Raw genomic sequence first — 15994 nt, 5'->3', positions numbered from 1 at the left:
AATGATCCTGGCTTATGAACGGCTGATCTAGTCAGTAACAAAGCTACAGATCATCATACTTCATTCAACACCTATCCTTCGCACATATTTGGGTTGAAATACGCACACCTAGTACATCCACTAATAAATTGTATCTAAGTGAAAATGTCACGACCCGATCTTATGTCTAGCCGGAAGTAATGTGGAAAACAATTCCTGACGTAAACCTAGAGGAATAAAAAAACACTTCACGACAATTTTGTTTTGACAGGATTTGAACCCGTGACCTTAGAGACCGAAGTGTCGCGCTCTACCGACCACCTCGCTCCTCCGACATGTGACAATTTGACGTTTGTGATTTTTAAGGACCAATCAATACAACTTTTGTATATTTGACAAAATATAACTGTTATAATGGACACTAGTTTTTAGCACCTCTTCTGCGAAACAAACCAACTTTGAATATTTTTCCACAACTCCGAGGTACCCCCCCCCCCCCGTTAAGGGGAGGCAGCATCGCTGATTTGATTTGTCTTCTCTCATTAATCGATCCTCTTTACCCGTCAACATTAACCCCTCTCGGGTCGACCGGATCAGTTTTACTCGATCTACCTCATCTTCACTTCCGTTTACATTTTTCGTTTGCAACAGACAAATTAATTCTCGTCCTGTCTTGAACAGTAATTTACTAAACCGGTTTGACAGCGTAGAGTGTAGAGCGGGGAATTGGATTGAAAGTAAACATTGTAAAGCGATGAAAAGGCGTTTTGTGGATGTGGTATTGTGGATCTTTTGATCGTTTGCACATTCTAGTCAATTGCTGTTTAAATTTATAATTGAAAATAAGGATTTCTACTTGTTTAACAATTTAGTTAGCATTACCTTTTGTCAAATGTTGGCTTATATATAATCATCTAATATAATCCATTGAATCATTAAATGTGCTTTTAAAAAATCCATCAATAAAGAGACATGATACTTTTATTCCAACGACCATCAACACGAAATGTATACAAGATTAAAAGCATTTTGTGTTTAATACTTAAATAATCTATTTAATTAATATGAATTGCTTTACTATAAGGCTTGAGTACTTTACTATTTCTGTATAATGAATATAGAGTCTATATTAATTTGTAGATTTAATAATAAACCCAAACGCGTATTTTTTTAGGTACGTCCAAACTCCATATCTGTTAAAAGACTTATTTATCATCTAAGAACACAAATACACATTTATTTATCAAATACAATCCTAATTTTGTTTGACTCATTTCTTGTGTGGGGACGTGTAGTAGGTATATTTACGTTCAAATTTAGAACATAAGAAGAATTAATGTTGTTAAAAGTTCTTTTACTATGAAGTAATTTAAGTCACTTTATTTCTGCGTTTTAGGCAATAGGGCCATTTCCTGGAAAAAGGAGTTTTGTGACAAATGAAATTTTTATACAAAGTTTAAACACAGCTTATTTAAACCAGTTTGGTTTTAATGCGTCATACATTCAAGCTTTAGATACTGCAGTTAAACAACAAAACAAAAAAAAAATAAATAACTTTTAGGCTACATAAAAGCTTTAATATTTTAAATAAATAAATTAATACATCTCTATTTGCTTCAATACAAACTAAACGATCCATGCCAAATTACGAAACAAATCTTTAAGCTAGATCAAATTTATTGCCAAAACCCACCATAAATAAGAGTTATTGTTTGGAAACAAACATATTGCCCAATTTAAAAGGTGCTAAAGAACATACAAAATAATCATATGTAACGCGACAATACATATATATATATACACATACACATTACACATAACAATAATAATCATGTAACGTGATTCAGGCAAAGATGCAAGAACAATTAAGTAAAAACTATTGACAAAACAGTTACATAGATTATTCTACAACCTGGCTACATTATTAGCTCTGGTCAGCTGATAAATGACGTCATAGTTTTAATCTGACGCAGTTAGTGCACATGGTGCAAATATCACCTGTGAATAGTGTTGCATAAACTAGCTTGTGCTAAAGTTGGTTTGGCGAGCAGAGGTGGTCTAATGGGATAGCAGGGCATGACTACAGCAAATTAAATTATCCTTGTAAATTAATTGAGTTTGTTATCATGTCCAGTGTATCCAGCGATTAAAGATTCGTGCATTTTTCTTATTTTAACATCCTTTGGTATGTATTTTATTCCCATTTATTATAATTGGTATACTCTTTGAAACATTTGATTTAATGGATTATTTAGGCTGTAATAGTGAATTGATCTTACAACTTTCTGATTTAGCAGTTTACTAAAAGTTTAAGCATTGTATTTGATACTTAAGTAGGTAAAATTTTTTTAAGAAGTGATTGAGGTTTTGTTTAGCATACTAAAAATTAACTTTAAATATCTTTAGCAAACTGTTATTCTCTAATGGTTTATGAAATGTTAAAAAGTTTCTTCAGCTTACGAAAAAAGCTCTTTTAAAACTTGGTAAAAAAGTTATTTGGTGTATGTAGAGATTGAATTATAAACATAACACTTAATTGATTTAAGTAACCATCCTGAACTCAGTTATATTTTCATGCAGATAGTAGGTTTACCATTTTTTGCCTTGAGAAAGTCTCTACATCAAGAAAGAATATTTACAGGGTGTTCAAAAATGGTAGGTCAAAATAAAGAGAAAATCACGAATATAACTATTTATAACATTTCTTAATTGACAAATATCTGCCATTTTGCATTTTTTACAAAAACATTTTATCATTTGATTATTCCAACCGGACTTTATGAAACTTGGTATGTATTAAGGTAAGATGCAACCCACGTGAAAAAAAAAATTTGATCCAATTCAGAATGTCAAAATGGCGCCCATTTCCAAAATTCGAATAGACTAAGTCTTTTTTCTCACACGAGAAAAAAGATAAAATCTTGATTATGGTCAAGACTTTACAGATTGTATTCACACCAATACAAAAACATATTGCATACACATTATGTATTTTCACGTAAAATCCTGTTTATTGGAGTCAGCGGAGTCATTAGGAAAGTTAATGACTGTTAATCGTCTGCTATTTATGTTTAATATTGCAGGAATTATCGCGAGTTTAGTTAGGTTCAGGTGGCGAGGGTAATCCTTCAATCCCGTATCAATTTGCTGTTCTATCCTGCATGATGTGTGGATTATTGTACAATAATCTGCGATGTTCCGACGAATAATGTGAAGTGTTGGGAAATATATTTTCATTTCTCCCCTTTTTCATAAAAGAAAAAATCTTGCGGTTTTGATTAGTAAACATTTTTTAGTACGATTATGACTTTTCATCGAAAGAATGTTTAGGCATACTTTATGTTGTATAACTGTATGTTATACTTCATACTGTTATACTGTGAACTTTCAATTTGTTTTTTTAACTTAGCTGAACAAGACGATTCAACATTAAATTAAATTTGACAGTATATTGAGTTTGAACTATCAATGAAGTGAGGATTTAGTAATATAGTACTTAACAAAATTATTGACAAACGGAGAAGACTTCCATAATTGAATTTGTCACAACTTATAAATTTAAAAACTCACTAAGTTATGTTTAAATAACAATTGTAAAAACGGATAAATTCATTTATTCATAAATTAACGTTGCAAGTGAACTGGACGAGTTTCTTTGATAAAATAAACTAAAAATAAACGACAAAAAATGGTAGATTTAAATAATTTAAGAGTAAATAAAGTCAAGTCACTATTTTCCACGACGCACTGGAATATTACTAGACTATTGATTAAATGCGTTCAGTTTAATCAAATTTTAATTTAATTTGATTTATTTATTAAAAAATCGCATATTAATATTTTATATGCGATTTAATATTTTAAATTGTTTTTTTCTTGAATAGGTTTTGAATTAATTAACGTGTTCAACAAGGATTTCTGTTTTTGTGTAATTAACCCGTCCCTTTTAATTCATTTCGTAATCATTAATTAAAAGTTTATTCAATTATATTAGAAAAATAAGTGTAAACATTGAAGACACTAGAAACAGGGAATACCCACGGTTTAAAAATTATAAGGAAAACAATAAATACAAATTTTTAATTGGGCCTTTTTTCAGAAAAACGCCGCCACTATTTAAACTATGGAAAACCCACAGTTTGGGTAGGTTAGGTTAGGTTAGTTTAGTTTATAGCTCACGTTTTTTCAAATAATCACAAAAAACTAACTTAAACTGTGGTTTTCCACAATTTAAATAGTGGCGGCCTTCTTAAAAAATTTCCTTTAAATTAAGTATATCATATTAAAGTCAATATCATTAGGGTTAAAAGTTTTAATAAAATATCAGTTACATTCAAATTACGAGATGCAAGAGATTCAAGGTGGGGTGGGGGTGGGAGAGGGGAGAGAGGGGGGGCTGTTTTAAGGTGGGAGGGGAGGAGGAGTGGGAGAGGGGGGGGCTTGTTTCGTCGTTATTTTTACCACGTGACATCGAGTACGATTGACAACACTAACGAGCTAACTTTATAATTAGCAATAAGAAAAACATGCGAATTGATGACGCAATCATGTGTGCTCCATCATGAGAGTTTTATCGTATTTTATATGACAAAACTGTTTTAATAATAGTTGTTTTAGGAAAACGTGCGGTGATAAATATTACATAGTACGTCTGTTGACAAAGATGTCCACGTTCATGTTTTTACAATGTTACATAATAGTAGTTCTTGAAAACCATTGATTATAGGAAAATTGTAATATTTTAATCCATATTTATAAAGAGGGAGTTTGCTATATATATTTGAACGTTATGGACTCCGAAACCGTTCGACAGATTGTAATGAAACTTTCAGGCATTATTAAGCATTATTCAAGGATGGTTTGTGCGAAGTTTGGTGCAGATCCGTCAAAAGGGCTCCACCCCAGTAGCCCTGGAGTTCCCCATGTTAATCTTATGAGTACTTATGGAATTAAAGAATCCTAACAGCTGGTTCAACTAAAGAATTTGATCCTGTGATGATCTATAGCATTAAAAAATTAATAGGTTTAACAACAGTGTGCAGCACTATTATTCTTTTTAAATTTATGAGAACAGCTAATTTGCAACCAAAACCAGGACCTGATTGAGCGACGCGAACGAGCTCATCTTGAAAATGAACGAGCATTTGACATAAAACCACATTAGGACAGGACGACGTATGTCGGGCCAGCTAGTTTTTTATATATTTGAACTGGTTTTAATAGGCTAAATATTTGGAATTGCCAAGAGTGCAAAATTTTTTACTTTTGTGAGTATAATAACTATTATAAGTTTGTGGTTTAAAATAGAAGGCCTACATATTTCAATAATCTGGGGGAGCGAGCTGGTCTAGCGGTGAAGCACGGGACTTCGGTCCCTGAGGTCCCGGGTTCGAATCCCACCAAATCACTTTTGGATTTTAAGTGATAATGCCGAAACTCCTAGCTCCAGCCTGAAATAATGTGAAAAACAATCCCGTGCTCGTTTAGAACGTCCTAGGAAAAAAATGTTTAATTGATCTTGGTAGACGAGTTTTTATAGTGAATACAAATATACCAGTAGCTGGTTCGATTCCCACTTGTTTCGACTGTGGACCAAGTTGATATTTGTCGATGAACAGTTAATTATGCTTCATAAAAAATATGCACGTTAAATTGAAACACAAATCGGGTTTTGGACCTTTCTTCTACAAAACCCGCAAAACGCTACAGTATTGGCATTAAAAACTCTTAAAAGATAAAGTCGCTAAATGAGATGATATTATTTATTTATTCTTGATAGAAATCAAATTAGTAAGCTGATGATATCTTTGGTTAAACAATATTTTTACAATACACTGAATTGTAAGGAGTCTATATTGTTTTGTTTGTGCACGTGGAAAACGTAGGTTTACGCACGCCGTACGCAAATCCCTTATTGTTAAGCTGTCCAATTTGGGACGTAACCCAAGCTAACCACTGGCTTGCCAATAGCAATATTTGAATGTCACTCGACTATGTCAATGGAGGATATTGTATTTTTACCTTCCATTGTTTTGTTTACTAAGTCTAAAGTCTAAGAAGTTTAATTATATTATATACACGAGGGGATTAGTGTTCAAATTGTACATTATAATAGGGTTACAAACATGTCCAAGGCAAAACTAATCCAATGCAATATCCATTAGCCTTTCAAAGATTATGTTGTTTGATACAGTTATTAGTTTAGGTTTGATATAGTTATTCAGTTATTAGGTGAATGAAACCACTAATGTACAATAAATTAAATTTCTTGATTTTAAATCCACACCATTAATAGTGATTTACCTACCTCAATCAATTCACATTAGTTATAAAAAAACTTAAAATCCATTTCATAAACCCATTAATGTTTCTTGTTGTACAATCTAACTGTGGTGAAATCAACTTGACCAGCTGTTAAATTACAACTCACATTTAAACCGTTATTAAGAAAGTTTGTCAGCATAACTGAATCTTTGATAATGAACTGTAGAAATAAATTAAACGTAAGTGATTGAAGCCTTAAAGAAAACTACCCTTTCTCGCTACCATTTGCCCCTCCACTAGACTATAAATTCTGAAATGATGTTTTAATTGTAAAAATCAGCTGTATATGACGGCTAAAAATGTATGTTATGGGAAAATACCTTTAGTGTTTTAGGTATATATTATGTCTAATAATGGTTTGTCTATAATATTTGAAAACGTATTTATTATGTCTTTATCTAGCCTGTGCTGCAAACAATAATACTTGTGATGAGGGGGAAAACGAGTATATTTGTTTGTTGTGCCTAGATTTAAATTTTATTCAATTTACAATTAAATAGGCGACATGACCACAATGGTATTTTACAAATGAAGAAGAAAATTGTGGCTGAAGAGACCATATTAAACAGCCTCAGTCCAGTAGGATTCGAGCTCTCTGGACTGGAACATCACTAAGAAGAAGAAGAAGAAGAGGAGACAGAAGAAGAAGAACTTAGAAGAAAAGAAGAAGAAATAAAAAACAACAATATGTGATCAAACGCCTGTTACTCTTGGATGAAAGAAGGTAATCTCTGTTCTGAACAGGTGCTGATAAGAGAATCCTGGCTGATATAATACCTTTAATTTGTAAGTTTTTCGATTTAAATTTTACTCATAAACGATCAGTAATTTTAAAACATCTCAAACAAGTTTGCAATGCTTCATTTAATCTAAATTTGATTAAATTTTTATTGTTTCAGAAGTCTGTTATTTTGAAAACTGTACCTGATGAGTCATTGTGTGGAGATGTATTATTTTTCCATCAGCTGTTTGTGGTTTACATTGAAACATAATGTATACTTCATGCCCTTTGTTTTGAAGTTTGGTTTGTCAGCAAAGTGTAATAACACTGATAGGAAAATTTAATATTTTGAGTACATTCGGAATATTGTTTTACTTACAACTCAACTAGTCTCTTATTTTTTATAATATTCTGTTATAATGGCTCTCAGATATTTCATGCAGATATATAAATTCTACGTGGCCTTTTCATAAGCTTTCTTACAAAAAAACTACGTACGTAATTTCGTTTTCAGAAGAGTATATTCAATATTTTTTTGTAAAAATAGAATTTGCATTCGGATTCCTGGTTCTTTCCGTTGTACAGGTCAATTGTAAACAATATTCTTATACAGCTAAACACACACCAAAACGAAAATAATGTACGAAATAACATAAGGAATTTCTAGTACAATAATTCTGGTTCTATTACTCTATATACATCTGAAGAGGTAATAATATGGCGTTTACACATGGAGCCTAACCGGAAGTAAATTGAGGTGTTACAGATACAAGCATATCGGACGACACAGAGACACAGGTTGTCACTCAACTTCCGGTGGCAGATGAGAGTCCGTCTGTCTTACTCTATGTCACCGGCCTGTAACAATGCTTACTCTTTGTACAAACTATTTGTCAGCCATTGGTTTTTACTCAATTTTCGGTAGAATATGAGAATCTATCGGTCTACCATGTCTATCTATCCATATACTATGTCACCGGCATACTATACTTACTCTATGTACAATCGGTTTGTATACAGTTAATCAATAAATTGTTAAAGTTATCTAATATCTAGGTTCAACGATATAAAATTTACTTTTATCATCTCCCACTAAACACAGTATGATTTTGAATAAAAATTTGAGTTTGAGTTTTGAATTAATATTCATTTTGAGTTCCCCTGAACCTCCCCCCCCCAAAAAAAAGTGTGATTCTAAGTTATATGTGTGTGTCTATAAGTTTGTGTGTATGAATACAGAGCTACATACCACACGTGTGGTCAAATAATGATTTTTTTAATTTAAAGTTTTTTTTGTTTTAAATTTTGATTTTATAGGTGATTTTTCCCCACAAAATTCCATAACATAACAGAAAAATGTATCGAGAAAAACAATGTCAAATCCGGTATAGTACTAGACCAGTGCTAATAAAATTTGAGTGATGGAACCATAGCACAACCCCACCCTTACCTATCCGCACGTCTCCAAAATATACCAAAATCACATAATTAACAAGTACAAGCAACATTACGAAAGAGTTCCAAAAAGCCAGTTTAAGTGCCAAAGTAGCAATATTGTTCGTTTAACATTATGCAGAGCCGTAAACCGGTTATGTCCGTTGTAAAGGGTGTAAGGACTTACAGTTGATTAAAGTAAGTTAGCTTCAGTTGAGACAATGTTCATTACTGAACTGTAGAAGTTCATGACCTGCGAAGACGGGAAAAGGAGGTCTGAGGAGAATAATTCATATTGAATGTAAACCAGTGTTAAATAAATATGTTAAACTGTTTGCAGAATAGGACATGAACTATGTAATTAGTGATTGTCACAGAATAGTCTAAATCTATCAAATCTTTACTTTCCCTCCCAATAACATAGAATAAAGTGTAAGTACAGTATATTGACTTCGTCAACATTTTCGAGTTTGAGTTTTGGGTATATCCGTTACGGGTCCCTCTGAACCCAAAAAAGGTTTTCGAAGTGATGTGTGTGTAGTTGGAATTTGGTATGTATTAATCTATGGCATCTTAATGCGTTTAATTTTTTCTATTTTTTTCCTTGAAAACCCATAAAATAATGGGATAATCGGATAGTAGTACACTAAATATAAGATTTTGTCATATACTATACTTTATGAGTAGGTCATTTACTATTTTAATGAACTGAAATATGTTTTGAGCTATTAAAACTATTTATATATCGTTAAAGAATTCGAATATTTTATTGAATTAAGATTCTTTACGGTATTTACCTTCATATACGTTTATAGTTCTTATGACCAGTTGATAACTACGTAAAATCATAGACTGACCAACAAAAGTAGACTTCTCACATTGTAAATTTTGATGCTTGTTTTCGTGTCTAGTTCATATCTGGTGACACTGATCGCTAGTGTCGACGGAATTTTGTTTCTAATATTTTAGGGTTAATTTCAGTAAGCAAAAGGTTTGTGCTTTACTGTTTGGCTATATAACTAGGGACGAGTTACTGTATATGACCAGATAGTTTAATTTGGTTAAACGAGGTTTTAAATGGTTAAAATGACAAGAAACAAATCGTAAAAAAACACGACCTCTACAGTGCACCGGACAGAACTAACAAAAGAATTTGTTTCAGCTGTTCCATAAGGATGGAGTTCTACTAAGCGAGTATATTTTATCATATGGTCAAATAAAGCAGTTATAATTGGTTAGCTACAGCTGAAATAATTCGGTGTTATCGCTCTATCTCAATTACAACGGCAACACTCCCATCCACTATTGTAACAATTAACAGAATAAATTTAGTTAATTGTAACATTGTCCAATTACAGTCTATCTAAATGATAAACAACATGACTGCTCTACCAACGATAGTTTTGGCAAATATATATCCCTGCATGACTTTCAACTACGTTGTTCATAGCTGTTATGATTTATCAGCTAGATATTCCAAAGGGTAACAGTTTAATAGTTGCTCAGGAGTGTAAATCGTAGAAAATATTTGTAGTTTCTAACCGGAGGGTTTTTCTTATCCATATCCTTCACATCCTAGAACGCTATAGGTTCTAATCCAGGACCATTTTACACATAAGTTCACGATAGTCCTAAAGGGTTACGGCATTATTACTTATCTAAAGGCCATGTGCTTTGTAAAACATTTAACATTTTATCCTCTGGACTTTGCAAAACTGTTTATTTTAAACTAAGCTAGGATTATGGTAAATAGTAACAGTATGTTTCCAGCTATCTCTGCCGGTTCTTGACCTCTAACGCCAATTAATGACAACACTTTTATTTCTAGCACAACAAATATACTTTCGATTTTTAATTAACATTAGTAAACAGTAAACACCATAGTAAAATAACATACATACTGTTAAAATATTTACTTTCCATTAAGATGGCGTTATTAAATCATGAAATATCACGTTCAATTAGTATTTTTCTAACAGTTCCTTGTGGATATTGTACTTTTGATAACTTAAAAATAAAAATAATTAACAAAATATTTTCAGAATATATCGTAAAATATTCATGATAAACTTTAATTTTATACCGACTGTAAGTAAATGGTATTCAGGATATTAAGCTAAGAATATCGGTGATAATATTGATTTATGCTTTAATTTTAACTAGCTATTAACCACGGGCTTCACTCCGTTTGACTTCATAAGTATTAATAAAACCATTGGCTTAAATAAACAAAACAGAATACAGTAATGCAAAAAAATAATCACACCTGATTTTAGGTAACAAATTGAAAGAATAACAAACAAATAACTACAGCTGACGTATTTTTAACATTAGGTACATGGAAAGTTCCCTTTAGAAAGGAATTTACGAAAAGGCAATTTACGAAATAATGGATAGTTTTGTGCAAGGTTTCTCGTCATGACTAACATTTTAAGTATTGTTTATGGGGGTGTGACTTGTAGTTTTCTCAAAAGTTCATGGGTACTTTGGGATTTATATATGGATTTCCTACTAAATCATAGAAAAAAGGATGTGTGGTGGTTACGAAAATAAGCGATACAAAATACAAAAACAATATCTACGTATGCAAGTTTTTTTTTAAATTTAATTGAATGTATTAAACCACCAGATCTGTATAATTGTGTTCAATTTTCAAATGTAAACTAAAACGAAATCAAGGGAAATCTGTTTAAATATTATTTTACACCAAAGCTTAATCGAAAACCTCCAAACATCTGTCGGTTCAATCAATAGGCCTACACAAAACCAATATCAAAATCAGTCACTGATCTAACAAAACAAGTATTCGTCGTTTGTATTAGGTTAAATCAAGAGATCTTATGTGTTTGAAGAGAGTAAAACAAAATACACAGTCTCTCCTATATTAGTTTTCGTCGGTGACTTCCACATGGTCGCCATTTTACTCTAGCTGACACCACCTATTTGACGCGATAGCGCGAGTGAACTTATCGTTGTTCGGTTCACCAACAACCGAATATACTCAGATTCGATATTCTGCATGAACGCGCCACTTCTTGTGTCTCTTCTTTCTTTACGAGTGCATTTTTTATAAACAAATACTGTAGTAACTTAACCTTATTTCACAACGGGGTTCGAATGAAGATTAGCCTATAAAGGTGAAAAAAACTACCTTTTGTAATACAGTACTAAAACTTTTTTATTTCGAAGTATTTTGGCAGTGAATAATTGCCACTTTGTTTAAAAAATATTACATTTTTTTAGGTTCAAGTTCGCTGTGTAAGGGAATTATGCAATTCATTAAATACATTATTGTTCATTTCATAGGCATTTTTAAAACAAAGAAGTTTAAAGTTGAGCGCCATAAAATAATTTTGGCATAATTGTAAGATTTTGATTCGGAATCACTGTTATTTTCGTTTTAGTTTCACTCCATTGTATTAATTTTACATATGAAATCATGAGACAAAAAAAGCAAACAGTACATACACTTTGCGTACCTTATAAGAAAAGGATATTTCTATTGACGGTTTTTAAACCTAAACCTTAACCTTGATGTCACTCCTCAATTTAGTTATCGGTTAACGTTTCCCAATATTAAACTTTAGCACAAAATAATTAATTTTGATATCTTATGTGAATTCACTACCACTATTAGAGTTGTATGTAACACACAATCTAAGGTTTAGGTTCTGCCTCGGTTCTGACCTAACCATACAAAATCTGTATATGATTACTATTCAACCTAAAGAGGCGATCTAGTCTAGTTGACCCCGGGACTTTGGTCTCTGAGGTCCCGGGGTCAAATCCCGCCAAATACCAATGAATTTTACCTAAATGGTAATTTTGTAACCCTCTAGGGCTGCAACGATCGTGAGCTAGAGCCTGAAGACAAAATACAACTATTCAACAAAAAAACCTAGTGGTAGTTAATTGATTAATAGAAATATCCAATTCGACTGCTTAACACGCCGAAACTATTTACATTAACCGCTACACCGATTCATAAAACATTGCCAACCTAATAAACATTTAATCCCGGGAAATTTTTCAAAGTTTACCAACTATTAAGCCTCACCGCGGGTAGAATAAATTGCATCCCTGATTTTAACCGCTATCCTCCACCCATTAGCTTTAATCCTAACAGGATTGTGTTATTAATTATCCTAATCCCAGGATCGATTCTGTTTAATTATGTAGATTGCAGTTTTTGAACACGTCATTCCAACAATAAGCTAAACAGCTTCACTTTACATGTATTGTGTGAGGTGATTTAATTGGTTCAGGTGTGTAGGCAAATAGTGAAATACTGTAGTGAGGTTTGTCACAATGTGTTTTGTAAATTGTCTAAACGATTAAAAGGCATGTTGTATCAAAGTGGTTTCTACTTCAATACAAATTTGTGTACATTAGTTGTTTTTGAGTAAGGCAAATCATTAAAGTGATATTATTAAAACGGTGTTTTTACATGTTATAACCCTATTTATTTTGGATTAATTGTTTTTAAAATTTACTTACATCCACTGTGATAGTGCCTAGTTTAAACAGTTTGAAAAATATATCTATTCAAGTTAAAGCATTATTTTACTGATCTATGTGTACACTTGAAACTAAGTAAATTACTGAAACTAGTTTATTTTTTCATATTTTCCTGTGTCTATTTATAACGTGAATAATCACAAATTGTGTTTTCTAATTATTCAACCAAATCTTTTTGTACTCTTTTTACCCAAATTGCTAAAGGTAGGTAGCTTTTAAAAAAAATCCAAAATATAAAAAAAATTTTTTAAACATGAACATGTTGCGAACATACGTTAATAGTAATTAGAGGTTTTTTGCAACAGGTAACTAAAGTCTAGCTATATTTAAAAAAAATTATGTTCAGAGAAAAATATCTAGTTTTGTTATTTTGGGATTTTTCCTTGTCAAAAGTGTATTTTATTTTTACTTGACGGAAACAAACAGTAGGCAGTGTTGCGTCACCGGAAGTATCTCGACAGTCGAGCCGCTTGTACCGGAAATGCTCACATCTTTGCCGCCATCCTTCAGAATGCTCTTATATTTTGGCAGTAAATATTTAGTGGTCGAATTTGAGTTCACGTTTTGCTAAATCTCCAAAGTTTATCGTTACAAGCATTGCCTATTTTTGGGATCAGTTGTATTTATTCAATTGAGTGGAGGTACCATCAAGGCACCTCAACCTACGATGGTACCTTATCTTATGACAACTTAGCTTAGTAAATTATTTCATATTTTTCAACCCTATGTTTCAGTAGTTCGAAAATTTTTTTAAACCCCGAAAATATAACATCTATCATAAACAATTTAACTGGACAGTTTTATAGGATTACTTCTGCGTTTATTACCACGAGATACAATTATTTTAAAATATTAACACAGTAATTTCACCAAGCGAGGGTTGGAAAGCTGTACAATTTCCCATTTACAGACTTTGCAGACTCGCACGGGATATGGAGTGGTTAGCTTATTCAATTCATATGATCACATTCAATCGAGTGGTTGGTGATATCCGTCTAAATTGACGATTTGTAACTTTTCTGCGTGGGTCGGAATCAATTTCAAAACATTTCTCATCCAAATGCATTTTAATTTTAGTTGGTTTTTTAATTATAATTTTCCCGACGCTGTCTTAGCTATAAATAACGTATACAACATATAAAGTTATAAAAGTGGTAGAATAAACTATCTTTTTGTAAGACATGGAAACAATAAAAATATTTTAGAATTGTTACAAAATTTAAATTGTTGGTATATATCATCGTTTCAAATTCAAATTCAAATTTATTTATTTGTGATAATACAAAATCTGGCCTCGCCAAGTTTGCAAAACTTGTCGGCGAGGTCCAATTGACTCACAAAAATGTAACAAACAAAATTTACATTTTTTTTCTTTTTCTTTTTACAAATATAAATATTCTAGCGCTACTAATTACATGGCGGTTTGTGGCAGGCACCTATCTAAGCTACATAATAATGGCAGCAGAAATGTAAAATTCTAATTTATTTTGTGATTCAATATTTTAAAATATTTCACTTCATATTAGAAGATATTTTTATGTGAACAGATTTGCAAATGGTATACTATTGGTCAGTCTATTTACAAAACTAATATTGCCCAATCAATATATAGTCAAAACTTAAAATTTCGTTAAATAAATTTAGTTTAAACTGTTTAATTTAAGTCAATTACAATTTACGTTAGTCCAATGATCTATCGGATCTAAATTTGGAAAAAATAAGTATACCTAAATTATTTGCTAAAAATAAATACCTTCATAAAAAAAACAATATGACAGTACTATTTGCTATACAAGACTCAAAATAATTGTCCAAGTGCCAAACAATTAAGTGTAGTAGCCTATTTAATATGTTTATCTATTCAATGATATTTTAACTTACTCTTACCTCAATTCGATTGCTCCACAAATCTATATTCCTGAAAACAAAAAGGCCTTATAAATATCTTTCACCGTGAGGTAATTAATTATAGTTTACTCGAATCCAACGATTAAACTTGGATTCAATGACTTTTCAGCACAGCAAAAGCAAATAGAATACTTATTAGATACATCAACATTTTGATGCCGAATGTTTTCAAAACGATAAAATTGATAAGATACTGTTTGACGGCGATAAGATCTTCTAAGATGGGAAGCTATCGACTGTACAATGGCAGGTTATTGAGAAGATCGTTGCTGTTGACGTGTAAGCTGACAGCAAGGATTTTCTGTCTTGTATTCTGATAGATTAGAGATAAGTATTTCTGTTAGATAAAAAATATGTATAGTTATTGTCTGATAGTACAAATGTTTTTGCTGTAAATATCTTATTGCATTTTTGCTTTATACATAGATAGTATATAGATAGATGAGATAGTATTTTCTTGTTATTTGACTCGCTTAAATACGTAGTTTTAAGTATTTACAGTAAAATAAAATATTTACGCCACACTACACTGTTTTAACCAATTTCCCACGCAAGGATTTAGTCCAGAAAACAGCTGTTTGCCACCAGCAATGGGGTTTCATATGGGGTTTTTACCGGACACCAACCAGCTGATTACATATGGCAATGAGTGGTTACATGAATGGTTAACACATAACCTCGATTAGTGATTATTAGTAATTTAGTTGGTGGAAATATAAGGATTTGTACAGATTTTTTATTGTTAAGTTAGCTTAGAGTAGTATGGCTTAAAATATCGTACGTCACTCGACCAAAATGTGTTTTACCGGACTCGTATGGTAATCTCACACTCGTCCGGTAAACACCTATTTTCAGGAATAGTAAAGCAATATACTATTTCAAGCATTGTTTAAGAAGATCTTTAGCGCAGACACTTTCCTGTTCGTATAGAAGAGAAGAACTATCTTTTTTGATTGTGGATCTAAAGTTCTTTATAAACTCAAACAACCAATTCCTTAGTAGAACAGTAGTAATAAAACCCTAAGGTCTTTTAAAATGATAAAAACAATAAATTCAATGTCTCTAAACTTGTCTCAAACCATCTAAGTTTAAGAATCAAACTAAGATTGT

The 15994-nt window shown here is 31.8% G+C and overlaps 1 protein-coding gene across 1 annotated transcript in view; it reads right to left on the bottom strand.

Annotated features, from left to right (window-relative positions):
* LOC128992099 (diuretic hormone class 2-like) overlaps positions 1 to 14879 on the bottom strand; it is a 152831-nt gene extending 137952 nt beyond the window's left edge. The window contains exon 1 of the mRNA XM_054415508.1: positions 14864 to 14879. The gene's annotated coding sequence lies outside the window, so the exon portion shown is untranslated. The remainder of the gene's footprint in view (positions 1 to 14863) is intronic.
* Positions 14880 to 15994: the final 1115 nt, after the last annotated feature.

This window comes from Macrosteles quadrilineatus, unplaced genomic scaffold, assembly GCF_028750875.1.
Source record: "Macrosteles quadrilineatus isolate MER2022 unplaced genomic scaffold, UCM_ALF_1.0 Scaffold_4__1_contigs__length_99947679, whole genome shotgun sequence".
Taxonomy (NCBI): Eukaryota; Metazoa; Arthropoda; class Insecta; order Hemiptera; family Cicadellidae; genus Macrosteles; species Macrosteles quadrilineatus.
This window is presented reverse-complemented; position numbering and strand designations above follow the sequence as displayed.